The following is an 18,099-nucleotide window of genomic DNA, read 5'->3' as shown; positions in this document are numbered from 1 at the left end:
TTCACAATTTTATTTTAAAGAGAAACCACCAAAAGAGGCTGTCGTATAAATTCACGAATACTTATTAAAATAATCTTTTTCCGTATGGCGAGTATTAATCAGCTTACAATCCTGGATCACTCGATTATTCTTTTCATCATTTTGTATAGTACTTGTTCAATCTATAAATTCCATAATATACCGGCTGTGACAGAATATGTGGGATTCACTTTGGAAGCTTATTGTGTACCTAAAACAGTGAAAGCAGTTCATATAAACATATGTTCTATCTGTCTTCGTTTATCAGATATAACGAATCTATTATGTACACAACACCACTTGAAAACATTGATGTACTAAAGTTCTGAATACAACGAGCTTATCAACAAATTGGGTAAACACCAGGAAACATTCAGAGTGTAAGGGGATGTATGCCGAGACAGTCTTGTCTTGAAGTGCAAGGTAGCCATTTCGAGCATTTGCGAAAATAATTAGGTAACAGAAAATTCTTTATATATACATATCTTCTAAACGAAGACATATAGAACATACGTTTATCTGAGCTTTTTTTCGTTGTTTTTGGATGTACAAAATCAACTCTCGAGAGCTCTTTATTACTTTCGTATGAGGGAAGAATTATAGAAATGAAACATTAATGAAAAAATACTTCGTTGGAAGATAAGAGTATATAAAGATACTTTTAGTAACTAGCGTAAGTTAGAACATCGGAACGATTATCGCCAGAAAGAAAATGTAAGTTTTACACAGCGAATAGTTGAAAAAATCGTTAAGAGACTCTGGTCCAAATATGTATCTCGAATATCACCGTTATTAGATTCTTGAAGCATTTCCTTGACCTGCTTGTACCACCGGCAGTTTAACAGTGGTACGAAGAATGCTCGTGGCGTTGGAGCTAGCTGCATGAAACTATTTTGCACAGTTATCGCGGGCTCGAGTGGTTTCTTCAACATCGTGGTACGAGTATACCGTGTCTCGTATCATCTTGCGCTTTTAAATTCGTTCCTAACTCGAGCCGAACTTTCTTTTCAAGCACCAATTGAATATCTTTTCTTTCTTTTTTCCAAATTGAAAACAGACTCGCGATACACCAGGATCATCCAATCCAACTGGAAAGCGTTGTTTACGCGAAATCCAGTTTCAAATAAAAATATGGAAAGTTTTCGGATGAAATGTAATTTTCAAGTCGATCTCTTCTTGTTTTTATCTCGTAATATTGGAAACGTTTCACGGATTTTGTTTCAGAATTTTTCTTTTACAGAATGCTTTCACATCGTTGTACTGTATTTTATCACGGTTTTTTGGCTCGGCTCTTGGCGGATTTTGATGGTTTTAATATTTAGATTTATCGAACGTGTTTTGTAAAACAAAGATTGAAAGACTGGTTACACAAAGTGGTTTCCAAAGGCGAATTAATCGAAATATAACAGAGAACAGAGTATTCCTTGATTTATCGCGGTATGAAATTTTATCGCTTGTTTGGTCTGCGAATTTTGGTTTCTGTCGAATCGTTATCGAAGAATCTCGATATTTGATTTACAATTTTCTAAACAATATTGCTAAAAAATAATAGTCGCAGTAAGAAACTACAAATGTTTGAAAGGATTGAAGCAACAACTATTATGTGAGATTTCGAATAATAAAAGTTGTGGTAAAATTTAGCAACAGAATTTTCGAAAGGGTTAATAACCCCAACGACTACGTCTACTTGGATCATTTCCAATTCAAACATTTGCCTGTGCCTGATCCACGAGTTGATTGACACACGTCGAGTACGGAATATTGTATGGTTCGAATAGTATTATCGACCGAACCTAACGCATCGTTGCATCGGCGATATTCCGCATTGAGTGTCGTTTCTCCCTCGAGCGTGTCTCGGTCTCGTTAGCTTTATGTAATCATGTTCGTCCAGATTGCAGACCGACTGTAACCCACAGTTAGTCTGGCATTAGCGTATGCATCATTATCGCCAGATAATTGATAATTTGACAACAAAACCGGATTATCGCGATGCATTCAGAAGAACTTTCCTGTAAACGATTATTTCTGTGTTGCTGCTAAATTAATAGGAGCTTTAGCCTTTGATATTATTTCGTTAATATTATCTGCTTTCAATGTTATCGTTGGATTATTAGTATCAATAGTAGTTTGAGTCAGGATTGGATTGGATTATATTCTTTAATTTTATTCGTATTCTCTGTTTCACGTGATCGACATCATTAACCTCTTCGTATCTTCTTCGAGGTTGTATCATTTCAAATATCTCTTATTTCGGAATACTTTATTCATAAAAAGCGTGAAATACACAAAAGATAAGAATATTCTATGGAGTACTGAAATCATTTCGAGTCAATAGGTTTAACGATCTTCATTGCGTTAATATATTTCACATAAAATAAGATATTTAGATTTAAAATGAAATGAATACGACCATGCCATTTTTCATATTTTGAAGAAGAATAAATTATTCGTTTCGTCCATCATCGAAATCAAGGAAGAGCAGTAATTAAGAAAAATATAGATTTAAAAGATAGGCTGGCCCTCGAGTACACAAATATTCGTTTCCTCACCACCTGAGAGTAACACAACTCACTGTTTCACTAAATCGTTCGCGGTAAACGCTCGATTTACGTTCTTAGGTACATATATATATATTTGAGGATTTAGAACGAGTTACTTCAGTGATCCAGGTCAAAAGTTCATGTTTGCTCCAATGAATATTGAAACTCCCCCCAAAACCACGATGAAACTAATAATTTGACAAATTCTTCTTGACGAATCACTTTCCTTTCACTTCTCCCTGCATTCTACAAAATATCGCGGTGAATTTGTATAATTAGCGTAATTAATCGAGACACGTTTCTTAAACTATTTGTCGTCAGTCGCAGTTTTAAACAGCAGCTTAACTGCATCTGCAAATATACATAGAAATCGCGTCAGATAGCACGGGGGTGGAGTGAAGTTTCGTTCGCAGTTAACTTGAAAATTTGGTTATAACTCGGCGAAAGCCTCGTTGCAAACTAAGCCGATTCGGGCTGGCTGCAAGATTTAACCATAATTAGAAAACTTTCTCGTAAGGGACTGTTTCCTCTGTTTATTACCAATTTCTGAGAATCTCGCGATCTCTCTTCTTTTTTCCCTTCCTTTTTTCGCAACTTCGAGCGTTGGCGAATTATGAAGCTCGCCTTCGAACATGAGCGAAGAAACTGAAGCTTCTTGATTTCGAAACTCGCGTAACGGTTCCTTCCTTCAGTCAACACCGCTTTTCTCGCAACTTTTATGTTTCAGCAGGCTAGTCAGATGGTGTAACTGCGAGAAGATAAACTTTGATCACCGCTATCGTCTGGAAAATTAGTGCGCCCCGTTTTCCATTGGCTATGGTTATTTCTTAGCTATCTCCTCCCCTGTAATTACACGTTAGTTTCCCTTTTTTTTTCTTTAGACCTGCACCGTGATATTTTAATTACGCGCCGTACTTGCAGTGCAATATCTTGTTCCGTAACGTGAGATAATTTGTTCCTTTTGTCGCGGATGACTACCGTCGAAATATTTCAATATATATAGAAGCATATCTTGTTTCAACCTGACGCTTTTTTAGAATGTTGGAATATCGTTAATAATAAATACTTCTTTTGGAATATTAAAAGTCTCTGTAGCAAAATGAGAGCAAGATTCAACTATAATAATCCGTTAACCACAGCATGGCTAATTGAAGGTAAAATATTCATTGCCTTTTAATTAATAGATCATAGAGCCGGGATATCTTTAGTATGATCTTTTTCTGACACGGTTGCCACGAAAATTACCTGGCAATGCCGGTATCACGCCTTAAAATGACGTCATTCATAAGCATTCATACATGAAAGCAGCAAACGGATGTAGGACGCATAGCTCGGGGAGAGCAGAGTTAGCATTCACACGATCCATGGATCCTGTTGGCCAGTAGGTTTTATCGAAGGGCTGCTAGAACTCTATAGGACATTAGGATATTGCGAACGAACGAGCTGCACACCCGTTATTCAACGGCAAATCGAACAACGTGGCCGTTCCATCTATGCGACCTTCCCTCATAGCGGTCGTTCCAATAATTCATCTCGCTAGCACGTAATAGCTGCATGTTGCCGAGATACCGTGAGCAAACCGACCAACTCTGTCTTCAATAGAACGACCATGTTCGGTGGTTCTTGGATACAGATGCTGGGCGTTTCGTGAACTGTTAATAATTTGCGAGTGCAAGCCGGTAGTATCTTGCAAGTTTCTCGAAATTCGTTTATTTCATTCTTCGTAATACTATAAAGGATATTGTAGAAAGTAGGTGGTAAATTTTAGAAGCATGAGAGATTTCAAGATGCAGGAAATGCACATGATGTATAATAGTACGTAAAATATGCAAAGTAGAGTATCTATGATCGTTACAGTGTGCAATAGGCGTATTCGTTACAATTTTCAATACGTGAAACAAATCTCCATTTTCTAGATATATATTTATTTTTTGAGTTCTATCTCTTTATTTGTATTTTAACGACATTTGTATTAACGACATTTAGATCCCCGTTTATTAAGAGATTTGTTCTGATAAGTATTTTACCTTTCGCAAACACATTGTACGTTTGTTGAGGCTTTGTTGAGGCTCGAACATCGCGTGAGAGTCGGTGATTTAGGATCAAAAAAACTGGTGGTTGGAAAAAAAGAGTCTGATATTGATCTTCTGATATTTAGCCTTTGGGAAGATATCTTTGTTGCTGTGATTAATCGAGGCCTGTTATGTAGGCGTTATTAATTTCAGAGAATATTGTGTTGTGAAGAATTGAGCGTTTCTTTGATAATCTTAAATTATTATTGGAGTAATCGTGTAAGGAACGAGAATGAATTTTTATAAATTTGCATTTGAATACTGCGTTAGAGAAACTTATTGCTAGATTTTGTCGATTGTAAATGATTAAGTGTTTCTTTAATAATTTGTCGTGTAACTAGGGGAAGTTGATATTTTTTGTAAATTCACGATTTAATATCATGCGCGAATACTATACATTTTTGTTGATTTCTTGATTGTGGAAGCTTGAATGTTTCTTTCACATGGGTTTAAATATATTGTATAAGAGTGGTTGAAAAATTTTCTAAGTTTTTAGATATACTAAGAAGATAGCAAATGCACATACTCTACTCCAAGTTTAAGAAAAAAAGGCGGTATTGGTAGATTAAAATTCTTAAAATTGCTCTTCAATGGTCACCTCTCTATTTAAGACATAAGGACGAGCTTTCTACGTGAAAGCACAGACGAGCTAGTCCATGGTGAAAGCTCGATGGCAAGTGAGATATTTGTCGGTCGATGAGATAGGCCGTTTTAATGGTTACCAGGAAACTTTCTCGCAGATGCTGAGTGCTCGACAAACAGACGGTCTTTATTTTGGCTGATTTAGTGGCGACCACGAATTTATGCTATTTCCTTATGAGAATACTTTTTCACTCTGTGGTTCGCGCGAATAAATCTGAAAAATAAGGAATTGCACAGCAAAGCGAAACTTTTCGATGCTCTATTTCTCGACGTACGAGAAAGCTTTTCTCTCCTAGTTTCTCCGCCAGGCATGGCAAAGTATCGTGCTTTTCTTCCTCGTTACTTTTCCTCTTTGCCAAAGATCGATAATCGACAGAAGAATTTCATATATTTTGGCACACTATGTGCATTCCGAACATTTTTATACTTTCAAATCTCGCATATAATTCGCATTGGAATTATGAAATATCTCGCGCGATTTCTTTTTTGATTCGCGTATATATTATAGCGTGTATTATTGCGCTTATTATGCATGTATTAATTAAAAATTCACTCGATTAAGCACCTTTCTTTGAAGCGTGAAATTGATCGAAAAATTCTAAAGCATTTCTTTTGCGTTTTGCCGTTTATATTGTCTGCTATTCCAACTTGTCAGTTCGAAATACTTTCACTTGCACGAAGGATCTTCGATGAAGATAGAATTCCAGCTTCTACCGAATCGGTTAATTAAAGCAAAGAAAAGATTTTAACCACGGTCTAGCAAGTTGTGGTAGGTTAGTTCGTAACAATGCAGCAACGGTGGTTTTCGTGACACGAGCATTGCCATTGTTTGTCGCGTTTACGTTTCCCAGGGGGATTTAATTGAATATTCCGACGGAAATTACGACTCCTCTTCTTTTTTTTTTTTTTTTTTATAAAATGTTCAGTGGGTACGTCGCTAATGAATTTCCTTATGGCTTTCGTCTAAACAATTTTTACGTGTAATTGCAGGTTACATTCGGCTGGTAATAATGCGAGTGTAAGCTCGACGATAAATTCCTTTAATATAAACCAGTATTTTGGAAGTTTAAAGCGTGAAATTTTACGCCGTCGAATGCGCTAGCCAAAGCAGATTTAATTAAATTTTAGCAAACTTTATGTTACTCGTACGGTAATCGAGGAAGATGTTCACCTCGTAATTATATGCGCGTTAGTTATTTTCATACTAAACGGAAATAATATTAATTATCAAAATTACTAAATTAGATGATATTAAGTGTACAGAGAAATACGGATATAAGGAGTCAGCAAACAAAATAAAGATAGAAAATACTTCGCATTAGGCGATAAATCCACAACGTTTTGTAAGAAATTAAGGGCTTGACTGATGTTACGACAATTGATATTTTAAAAATATTCAGCAGAATAGGAGATGCTTATATTTAAGTTTCAGAACAAATAAAAACGTTTCCTTGCGTGTCTTCCCAATGTCGATGGTAGTTTCGCTTGAAGAGATATTTTTTTAATCTTGAAATTTGAGAGATCGGACGGGAATCGATCTCGTTTTGGTTTTCGTCTAGTCTTTCGGTAGAGTGGTTTCTTCCCACGTATGCACGTTTCATCAATGTTATGTAAGTATGTATGAGAATGCTCGAAGGGAGAATGGATTTGATGCGCGCTGCAAAGTGGTATCACTGCCCCCTTTCTCACGAAATTGATACACGTACCGCGGCACACGTGTATTTTACACAGGTGCTCTATGGGGTCTGTATGCTAAGAAAGATGGAGGGGATGCTTTACCTTTTCAACGGTGGCGTGCCATTTCGCTTTACCGCCTCCTATCATTTCTCTTCTCAACTTCCGACTTTTTCTCCTGACAATATTACCAACCTTCAACTTCTGTATTTTTTTTTCTTCGAGTGAAATTGTTCCTCAGCGTCAAACTTTTAATTATTCGAAATTGCCTGCTTCGTAAGAACATTCCCTCGAACAATTTACTTTCGTCCCCTTTCTTCTTCGAGCTGAGGAGAAGCTATGCATACGAAGATTATAACAACAAGTTTATACTTTCTACAGATTATGTCGAAGAATATTTTAAAAGATATTCGATGTTCGTTTCACGAACAACATCGGAAGGGATTCTGTTAAGCTCCTGAATTTTGTATTAAAATAATCGTTCAAGTTATTACGCAATTGTATCGATGGAGCATCGGCGTTGTTGCGACAAATGGAAGCAGTAACTTGATAACTCGCGTCGCAAATTTCCGATACGCTTAATGGCGCGAGGGTGCGTTATATTGGAAGATGTGTGACGAGTGTTCTTTCTTGTTTTAATTTTAATATACGAAGACAACTGAGGAAGAATATGATAAGCCACTACAGCTGTCATTTATACAAAAGCGATTTAAAGATTCCATACATTGCTATCTATGTAGCTCCATATTGCTAAAACCTTCTTAGTCGATTTACAGATTATATATGTATCTTTAATAGTGGTGCTTAAAACAACGATAATCACCGCTTCCAAATTCCATCGATATTTCCTTACTTTAATCATATATCACACGAAACCCATTCACCACCGGCACAAAAAATATTAGATTTATATCTCAATCTGTCTACTTCCGAATGTTCTATGGCTAGCGTAATCAATATTACTTTAACGATTCCTTGGATGAACACGAAAATTTCATCGAACGGTATCTCTCCATATATACTTCTCAATCCCAGCGAAACATAGGAAGGCTCGTCTACCAATTTGCACATGGGAACAAATGGGGCAAATACCTGTCACGGCGTAGCCGTAATCCGAATAAAAGCCAGGAGAAAAGGGATGATGAATTATTAGCAGGCAGAACGGAAGCTTTGAAACGGCTGCTTCGACTATGCTTTACAGTCCGTCAGCCGTGGCTTCTCCCCTTCATCTAACATTCCAACCTCGTTGGTATCTGCTCATCCCCGTATTCGGGATGGGAATGACAAACTTCCCGTTTCCATCGATTGGAAATACCGAATCCACGGTATCAAACTTTTTAATGGAAAAGACGCCACAGCCGTGTGGAACGCACGGTTTGGGAATTATTTTTCGAAAAATGACATCCGGAGTTTTCCATCCACTTTACTTGCCTTACTGGTTTAAAGAGGAGAAGAGGGATCGGGGGAGGAGGGGCGAGGTGGAAAGAGGGGAGTGATTTACATCGTGGAAGGTGTCACGGGAAAACCAGGAATATTACCGGTTCTGCAGGATGTGGTCATGAATTATCCTGGCCTGCGTGAAATATCTCTAGACAGGTCTAGGACGTGCCTGTAAGACCTTAATGCCATTAGGAATTTCACTCCGCGAACACAGTCAGTTGAATTAAGCCGAAGAAATATTTTCGTCATCCGGTTACGTTTCTGGCACACCGTTTCGTGCTCAGTTTCAAATCAGGCTTAATAATTTCCTAAAGGTTTGTCAAGTTTTATCTTATTCTTTATAAAAGCTCTTTGGAGGTTGAATAACGATCGAATAATCTATTTGATGCTTTGGTCCTGATAATTATCATATACCGTGAAATATCGGCCTGGAAAATCGTAAAGACGTTCTAGAAGTGCTGTTGTTAATAACTGAACGATCGCGCGAGATATTTGATAATCCAGGGCAATGAAATTTCATAGCGAAGCCAGCCATTGTTCCGTCGTTTTCCAACCGAAACTCGTAGAAAACTTGCACGGGTCGAGAGTAACGATATGAGTTTTTAAGAGGAAACTGCGTACGTGATCGCGATCTATGCGTCCATGAATTTCCCCTAGAAAATTCAATCGACCAATATTGAAATATCCAGCGAAATTTGATTGAATCACATTGTAACATCGGCCATATGGATTCGTTGATTAAACCCAGATAACTCGTTGCGCTCGATATCGATCACCATATCAATCCTATGGATATTGGTTACTATCTTTTCACGTACTAGAGAAGAACGATTAGCAGCGACAAATTGCATATTAATGGCAATGTAGAACGTGAGGCTTACGGCCAACCTGATCCTATTTCCAATTCGAATCACGGATGTGCTCGATCACTGGAAGTGCGCGACTTTACGATCCACCGCTTCCCATTGATATTTCCGTCAGCTGAATTTTATCATAGCAAAAGATAGATTCGAGCGTGCATTCGTGCTGATATTCCACTAGCATCTCGTTATTCTCCGTATCGCATTAGCAATTATCAAATTAAGAACTGTCGGATGTGTGTCGTGGAATATCTTGATTAAAAAGAGAAGAATAAAATAAATTGGAGTCTGATTAAAACAATAGAAATTCAGTATTTCTATATTAGGTTAATGTATCAGATAGTTTCATAAATTTGCCGCTTTTTTGCCAAAACTTTGATGTAGAATCAGTTATTGGAATCTTCAAGTAGATTAAGTATGGATTAATAACCTTGTCAGACAAGCCCTTTAGAGCCAAGATGGATATCTTTGACTTTGTGCTGGACTAAATATGTGACTTTGCATTCGTGTGTAGTGAAGTCTATTAATCTTTGGTTAAGTAGAACTAGTTTCTCAATCCTTTTATACGTTAAACTTTTGCAATTTTAATCGCTCAATTCAATCAATGGCTTTTTTAAACGTTCAAATTTAATAGAGTTTGAGATATATAATCCTAATTGACGAATTAGCAATCATGGTTTCTTTAAATGTTCAGGTCTAACAAAGCTTCAACTACTGGATTCTAATTGATCAATTTACATAATCGTCGCTCATCATCATTTACATATTCATAGTCCGTAATCATTAATCATTATTTCTTTGAATCTCCACACCTTTTAAATCCACCTTGTGTGCTTTAAACACACTGTGCCAAGATCCACTATGACACCTTCAGTTATTCTTAAAAGGGCAATTGCAGCGAGGGATGGCCGAGACATTTGTCTCGGATTATACTCGCCCCTATTTGCTTTGGCGCTTGAAGGTGTGTAAACGTGGCGCTGATGCGATGAATGTATCCCAAACCCTCCTAGCGATGTCGCTTTATTTTTGCCGGCGACGGTGCTTCGGGCAATTGGGGCGTAAGTGGTGCCCGGGCGTCAAACCCTCGTTGAAGTTTAAACGACTTCGAACCTCTTCCAACCTCTCGCGCCCATCAGGCGACGCGCCTGTCCTCTTCGTAACAACTCAGTTTGCAAAGTCGAGATGCTCGCCGATAAAAGTTACATCGTTTAACGAACACGTTCTTAGCTTTCTGCGAGAGGCTCGTGTGCCTGAGGATGAGGTAGTTGGATTCGTTTTCAGCCAAACAACAATTTGGCTCTGCTTCGCCGCATCGGCGCGCAGAAATTGAGACAGATAGGGTTTTCTTTCATTCTGTTTCTTTCTCCTTTTTACACTTTGGAGATCTGCTGCTAACCAGATAAATTTTTATATCGTACCCTGCGGTTTTGTACCAACTTAGGGGGTGCAAGGGGATTTAAACGTAATGGGAAGTTATGTCGGGACGTTGGTCGATAAGAACGCCAACCGCTGTGTTAAGATTTCTGATAGAGGTGAATGTTCTTGACGATCATTTGCTATTCAGATACGCTTCGGACGTTCCCTGAATTGTTTGCTTATGTTGGGTTAATTTTGGTTGGCGTAAAGATATCGTAAGTTAAGTTTTAATTGGTGTTGTTGGCTCATAGGTAGGGTACTTAGTAGTTTGGGTCAAATTTCGATAAGATTTAGTTTAGATTATTTAATGTTAATGTATTTGATCGTATCTTGTATTTTGTATTTTACGTGGTAAAAGCTTTTTTAAATAATTTATTCGATATTTTATTCTAGTTATCGTGATTCTTCGATACGAAGGCTCTTGCAAATGTAATTATGAATTTCCTGTAAATCCTAAAAAAACTAATCTAGGTCCAGTTTGGATTAGATTTAAGTTAATATCGCAGATTCAGCAATTTATGTTAGATTTGGATTTATTTATAATAGGATATCATTTGGATTAAATGAACTCTAATGGATTTCTGCGCTGATGCATGGTACGCTTGAAATCCCCTATTCCCGGTAAAATAATTTAAGGTGTCATAATTACTCTTGAAAGAAGGAAATCATAGAACAAGGACAGTCTTTACATACAACCGTAATGATACAGTTATTAATTTTTTGCCAGATTAGATTACACGCTTTTGGGAAAGGTAGAGAATCGTTGCTTGTGATTCGTGTGAGGAACATAGTGGAAGCTAATAAGAAACACGGTATCGCGTGATACCTGAGCAACATGCGAGCCCAGGTTTTTTACGTGAATTTATGTTAATCCCGATCCCCTGTCCCTGATACTTAAGACCGTCGGTGAACCATGATTTTACCGAAATATTAATCTACCCGTGTATCAACCCCTTTCTAAAATGTAGCTTTAACGGGGTGTGTGGTTAGGCAACATGGCTGCTAGACTAATGAAACTGCTTGTACGATGATAAAATCGATTAAATATTCGGCTTTTCCCATGATTTACATTCGTGGCTATGGTGTAAAGAAGGTTGTATACACGCATATTTTAGCATCGCGAAATATCGTAATGGTTCATATATTCTCGTGCAAAGTGTAACGCTTTGTGAGAAGATAAAAATATTTCAAATATTGCGTTGTTGGTACAGTCAGGAATTTTTATTTTGACAGAATACATTTTTCCTTTTAGTGTAGGATCGTATTATTTGCCACTATTCGTGCGATAGTTAAAATAGGTAGATGATTTCAGAATGAATGGACCCATACAATCAAATAATTTTTTTTATTCGATGGAAGTAGTTAATAGTTAAGAAGTCGTATCTACTTTGTGGTTTTTGATGCTGGTGTATGTTAATATTTCCAAAGGGTCTTTTTTTGCCTCTTAGACAAATAAATTAGAAAAATGATCTACGCCTTCAGCTTCCGTTACGGTCATCGAATAACTGCTTCGTTCGTCTCAATAAAAGCAGAATAATTAAGGAGACTTCCTACGCTTTGACATTTAAAGTTCTGTGAGCGTCGGTACAAAGAAGCTTCCACCCCCATGCAAACAAATTAGAAAATAATTCAACGCTTTAACTTTCATTGCAATCATCAAATAAATCCTTTCTGTTCACTCCTCTCGTCCGAATAAAAGTAGAATAATAAGATAGTCATTCTTGTGCTTTGACATTTGAAACGCTATGGGCGTCAGTGTCCAACAGTTTCCACTCTCTAAAAAAGAAAGTATTGGAGAAATAATTCAAATCTTCAGCTTCCATCGCAATCGCCAAATAACTTTCGTTTATTTGTTTTGTTGCGGTGGAAGTATAGTTTCACGTTACGATATTTGAAATTCTGCGGCCGTTTCCGGGCGTTTCAAGATTCCGTATGGTGTTCCAGCACACGGAATCCTCGCCGTTTCAGGCGTCACGATTCCCGACGCGGTGACAAAACAAATCTTCCTCTCGAAACTGGCGACCGGTGTTGCTTTCACAGGCTGCTGGTAATTACGTTCCCGCACCTGACAGTTATTACGGCCCTGTGCCGATGCTTCGTATGGTAGAGCCACGTGGAATTTGTGGATATTAACGAGAAGGACATTAACGGGATGATGAAATGGGCCACAAAGGAGGGGTTAATAATTGTTATTATGTGACAAGTTTCTTGTGGACGTATCATAGATAAGAGCAATAACGATGGCGGTCTTACAAATACGTTGATACTTTTGATACGATTAATTCATCGAACGTCGACTGTTCAATCGTCTCGTGCAATATTAAGCTCCTTTGATATATCAAGAAAATGAGAATCGAGGAAATTGAATCTTAATACGAGGGTCACAGGTGAAAATAAGTCACGTCTCCTCCCTTTTTATAGAAGAGCGATTTTTAAATTCTATATATCATTAAACAATTCCATGTTAAAATGATCATTCCATCTGAGTTTCGAATTATTATTGATACTATAAAATCTACTTTTATATTATCCCGTGTATCACGTATTAATTTGAGATTACACCACTGCAATATTGCGAAGCTGGGTTTTATACGTTTATTTTTTTATCATAAATAGAAAGGCAGAAATTTTCCACGCCTTACAAACTTAATACAATTAAACAAACACTTACGTATTACAAGTACTGAAGGAAATGATAACTGGATAAAAAGATAAGTGAACAAAATCTACGGAAACAAAATTTTAACAGGAAATATTAATTAATAATTAATAATTCCTGATACCTTAGTCCAAGAAAAAAAATGGAATTTAGAGCTTCGTTTTGACATATTTTCGTAAAATGTAGCCAGCTCTTAAGGGATTAATTGACAATGTAACGTCTATAGAAACAGAAGGTCAAATAATCTGAGAAAAACAGAATCCTAGTCCAAAGAATTCATTTTCACTTAAAAGAACGCTATTCATGTTATCTACGATTCGCCTGTAACAAATTTGTCGCATTTTCGGAGAAATTCATTGGTTTCAGGTATTTAGGTATGTCTGTGTTGGTTTCAGAATTCTTGGCATGCGTAGGCCGAAGGAGGAAGCAGGGGGAGAATTGAACAGGACCGAGGAGCATGGCGTAGTGCTCGTTTTGGGGGTTGCTGGGAGATCAAAGGACGCGAAAGAGGGTCTGGCCGCTCTCGAGCGGTTCGAGAGCCGGTGAGCATCGCAACGGGGCGAGCAACCCCGTTGCCTCGGCCAACGTCTAACAACCCTCCCGTCTGTCACTGTCGACGAACAACAGAACAGGTAGGGATGTAGTTTCCTATTCGCTCAAAAGAATTTCCTCCCTCGACCGTTGTATCGGTCTTTCGTAGACAAACGAAATCCGATGAAACGCCCGATCCGCGTGTCTGGACGATGAGCTTTTAAACTTTTAGTTCAATTTTGTCTACCCCTTTTTTTACATTGTTCATTACGAAATTAAATCGTACTATTTTTCAAGAGTGATGAATTAAATAGTAGCTTGTGTTGTGTTTGAATAATTCTTTGAAATAATTTGATAAATTTGCAAACGAAACAATAATTCCTATAGATTTCTATAACTTCTTAGTGATTTACGTTTCGTACATAATTCAATACTAAATCTGGCACTGCTAATTTTTACCATTTGTATCATTTCACCTGCAAGTTTTAAGAATATTAAACTTTTTGTGTTGCTTCTTTTGCGCAATATGAGACGTGTAATTAAACATTTGTTCGGGTTAAAAAATTATGGCGAGTCGAGAACACCATGGCGATGGTAAATCGTCAAGTACGGGGATCGCGGTTTAGAGAGTGAACTTCGTGGTTTAGTATGTCGACCTGACATACCGCCATGGAACGTTTGGTGACGTGGTAACCGCAATTGCGGCTCTGTCGCCCTAACACCTTTGGTAAAAGCCACGTTATCTACGCGGTAATAAGGAATCCCGGAGTCGAGGGAAGGAAAAACACGCGGCTGCTTAACGAGTTTTCGCAAATCGAAGGATAATACCGAGAGAAAGCACAAGAGAACGAATGCTTTGGTTAAGGTCCGCGAATAGGAATAATGTAAAATGAAATTTCAGAAAATAGACGTCTCTCTCGGTTTCTTTGTTACGTCTTCTTTTTATAGCCAAGATTAGGCTATAGTGAGCAGAGAATCTTTTTCAGAAATCGCACGAGTTTGCAATGGTACGCATAACAAATTCTTTTTCACATATTATAGGGTTTTTCCATTCATCCTTTCTCCCAAATTAGAAAATTTCTCGTAGTCGAAGAATATTTTAATTCAATCCTTGCATCCTGTATGTGGCAACATTGTAGTTTGGCAAGTTCCGTAGATGATATAGTAAATAATATGTGTAACGATAAATAATGCAAAAAATTTATTATATAACGAACAACTTCGAAGTGACTGAAAAAAGATTTACGTGTTCGTCACAGCCACGTGCAGCAAAAACAGAAGTTTTCGTGGAAAGTGCGACCGAACTGGGGCTGTCCATACAAGGGTAATCGCGGTTCAAGGCTAATCTAAAGTTCGTTCGTTTGCCAGGGCGCGTTCTCATGTTGTTTTGATTCCTCGTTAAATCACGATTGCGAAATACTTTGGCAAAGTTTTGTATTTAAAGAATGCTAAATTATTAGCGAACACGCGAGTGTGTCTCAGTAGTGTATATCGATCGATAACGCGACTATGATGGCGTTCCATTTGTAACGTAGTAGTGGAGCCAGAAAATGTGAATGAAAGCAAATTAAATTTTCTTTCTTGCCAAACTATCGATGCAGCTGTGTAGGACAACTAAAAATGAGTCGTTATTTGAAACAGGAAAACTTCTCCTTTTTAAGAATTTTTAGTGGATAGAGATTGGATATAAGCACGAGGAATTAATTGAACAATTTTACGATGATTTTATGGTCTTCAAAAAACTTTAAAGATATTATTCTCTGCTTATTCTGAAACATTTATTCAATAACGAAAACTTTGCGATAGTAGTGAAAATCTAATGATATAATTTTTATTATATGTAGAATAATATTATTTCGTATTAGTTTTTGTATTTTAATGATAATTTTTCATTAATAGCGTAGGTCTCGAAGCAGATTATTTTAAAAGGCTGTGTTTTATGAATGTAGTTAAAACATGAATCTGAAATTTTTTTTAGAGTTGTAATATGCTATTATAACAAAATTCGATCTCATTGTATGTGTACGATATTATACGTATATTCGGGGAACAATGTAGGCGATTCATTTGCATTTATAATGTGCACGGTACGGATTGTGCTCTGGAGAGCGATAAACATTACATAATAAATAGAACAACATAATGGGTAGTCGTAATTGGTCGTTACATATGAGTAATTTGCTCCATAGCTATAAGATCAGCCCTTATATGAATATACAATTTTTTTCTAATTTGCAATGAAACGGAACTATTTGAGAAACCTATAATTTCCTATTATTCTACAATATTCAACGATTAGATTTGGAATGTTCCTTACATAACATAATTCACGTATTTATATACCTCTTTGCACTAAATTTGATATTTTATTAAAATTCGGGAAAGAATATTAGGCATCTGAAAGGTAAATCTCTTTTGATACAATTTTGCAGCTTTTGTTAAAAATAATCTTCGAATAATTTCAAACCATCGATTTAGGGGTGTGTTTCGTAAATTTTCGAAAAGTCACGTGAAATTGTCATAAATCTATTTCATCAAAATAAATTTTTTCTTATATCGTAGCTCTGTAGATAAAGGCGTTAAAAGTAAAGTTGCAACAAGCGAAACACCGCAGCGTTTCTTATCTCACTGCGATGCAAGCGAAAATACCCTTTGAGAAATATTCAGTATATTATACTTAATATCTGAAACTTCTCAGCAGATGCTTTTTTTATGCAACTGGAAACCCTTCACATCGCGGTTTACGTTTCAAATGAGTTACCACTCGAGTTTATCGCCTAAGGAAGTTAAAATATGATAGATGAACAGTAACCTGAAGATGAAAGAGAGGGTCGAGTTTGTTGCTTCAGAGCTGAGGCTTTTTCTTTTCACGTGACATAGGATTAATCTCGGAGGATTAAATATTCATCATATTAAGGTTCGTCAACTTTTTGAATTGAGCTAATGAATAAAAGAGCTTACGAATAATGTCATTCATAATTAGCGTAATTAGCTCACGAATGTCGTAGCATCTTTCTCTCACAGTTTATGAGAGAACGTAATAGAAAATTAACTGCCGGAATCTATTACGAAGACTTCATTATTTATTTTCAAATATTACGCACGTTGTTTCCTTTTTCCTAAAGAATTAATCGAAGAATTTTATGGCAACGAGAATATTACACATTTACTTATCAATTTTTACGACGAGTTTTACTTACATAAAAATTGGTCGTAGGAACAGGTTGATAACAACGAAATGCCAATCAGGTACCGTAATCGATTCTTTAATATAGTACGAAAATAAACGAACTGGCAACCTTCGGCCTTAGTAAAATTCCATCGATAATTTATTCAACCGTGGTATTTAGTACACGCTTCTTGGATTATCGTCGTAGATTACCTGGAAACTTTTAAGCCGAATTAAAAGGTTCGACAGAAGAGAAGTATGTATTTAGGTTCGCCCCTGTTCTCAACCCCAGTTTTCTTTCGTTCGAGCCGACAATAGGTCCCACAGGTCTGGTTTAAGCTAGGATTTTATTAAAACCATCTACCCATGATCCTTTGTTGCCCGACAACGAATAGGAGGGGGATAGAGAAATAAATCTCTTTTGATTGCATGGTCGTCGCATTAATGTCCGCCGGCTTCCTGCAGCCACTCGAAGAATACGAGGGGCTGGTGAGGGTGTTAGGCGAATGGGTGACAATAAGCACACCCATTCAAATTACATCGCCGAGTTTTTGTTGCTGGAAAATGCGTCGGTTCTTATAATTTCCCTTAAATGAAATTAGTGCACTCAACGTGCGTGTGGTTTCATCTAAAACCGCGATTATATACAATTTAAAATTTAAGATTGCGCGTTGCAATTCTTTCACGTTTCATCGAGGTTCCGTGTCTTTAATTGGAAATTTTTTGAAGTAATTTTTGGGGAATAATTTAGGGGCTTTTTGAAAAACGGGTGTGTCAGGGACAATGATGAATCGTGTAACTTGCTTCGAGAAGTTTATTTCCAATTTCGTAATCTGTCAATCGGATTATCCCTTAAGTAAAAGTCTCTGTGAAGAGAAGTTTCTCATTTATCGTAATAATTGACTCGAGAACTTCGCGAGAATCGAAAAGTTCGTAGATCGAGTGGAAGGAAAAAAATAAACGAAGAGGCGTTTGTTTCATTTCCGCTTCGAATAACAGTGAAAATGAAAGTACTTCCGGTTTAGTCGTTTCTTCGATCGAAGGGTTGAAACTACGTGGCATGTCAGCCAAGAGAAGA

The 18,099-nt window shown here is 37.1% G+C and overlaps 1 protein-coding gene across 5 annotated transcripts in view; it reads left to right on the top strand.

Moving 5' to 3' along the window:
* The window catches only part of rho-5 (rhomboid-5), a 284,621-nt gene that overhangs the window by 15,875 nt on the left and 250,647 nt on the right, over window positions 1-18,099 (top strand). For all 5 annotated transcript variants that reach the window (XM_069127553.1, XM_069127552.1, XM_069127550.1 and 2 more), the window contains exon 3: window positions 13,717-13,953. The gene's annotated coding sequence lies outside the window, so the exon portion shown is untranslated. The remainder of the gene's footprint in view (window positions 1-13,716; window positions 13,954-18,099) is intronic.

The sequence above is a fragment of the Bombus flavifrons genome, chromosome 14, assembly GCF_040668555.2.
Source record: "Bombus flavifrons isolate JBK064 chromosome 14, iyBomFlav1_principal, whole genome shotgun sequence".
NCBI lineage: Eukaryota > Metazoa > Arthropoda > Insecta > Hymenoptera > Apidae > Bombus > Bombus flavifrons.
This window is presented reverse-complemented; position numbering and strand designations above follow the sequence as displayed.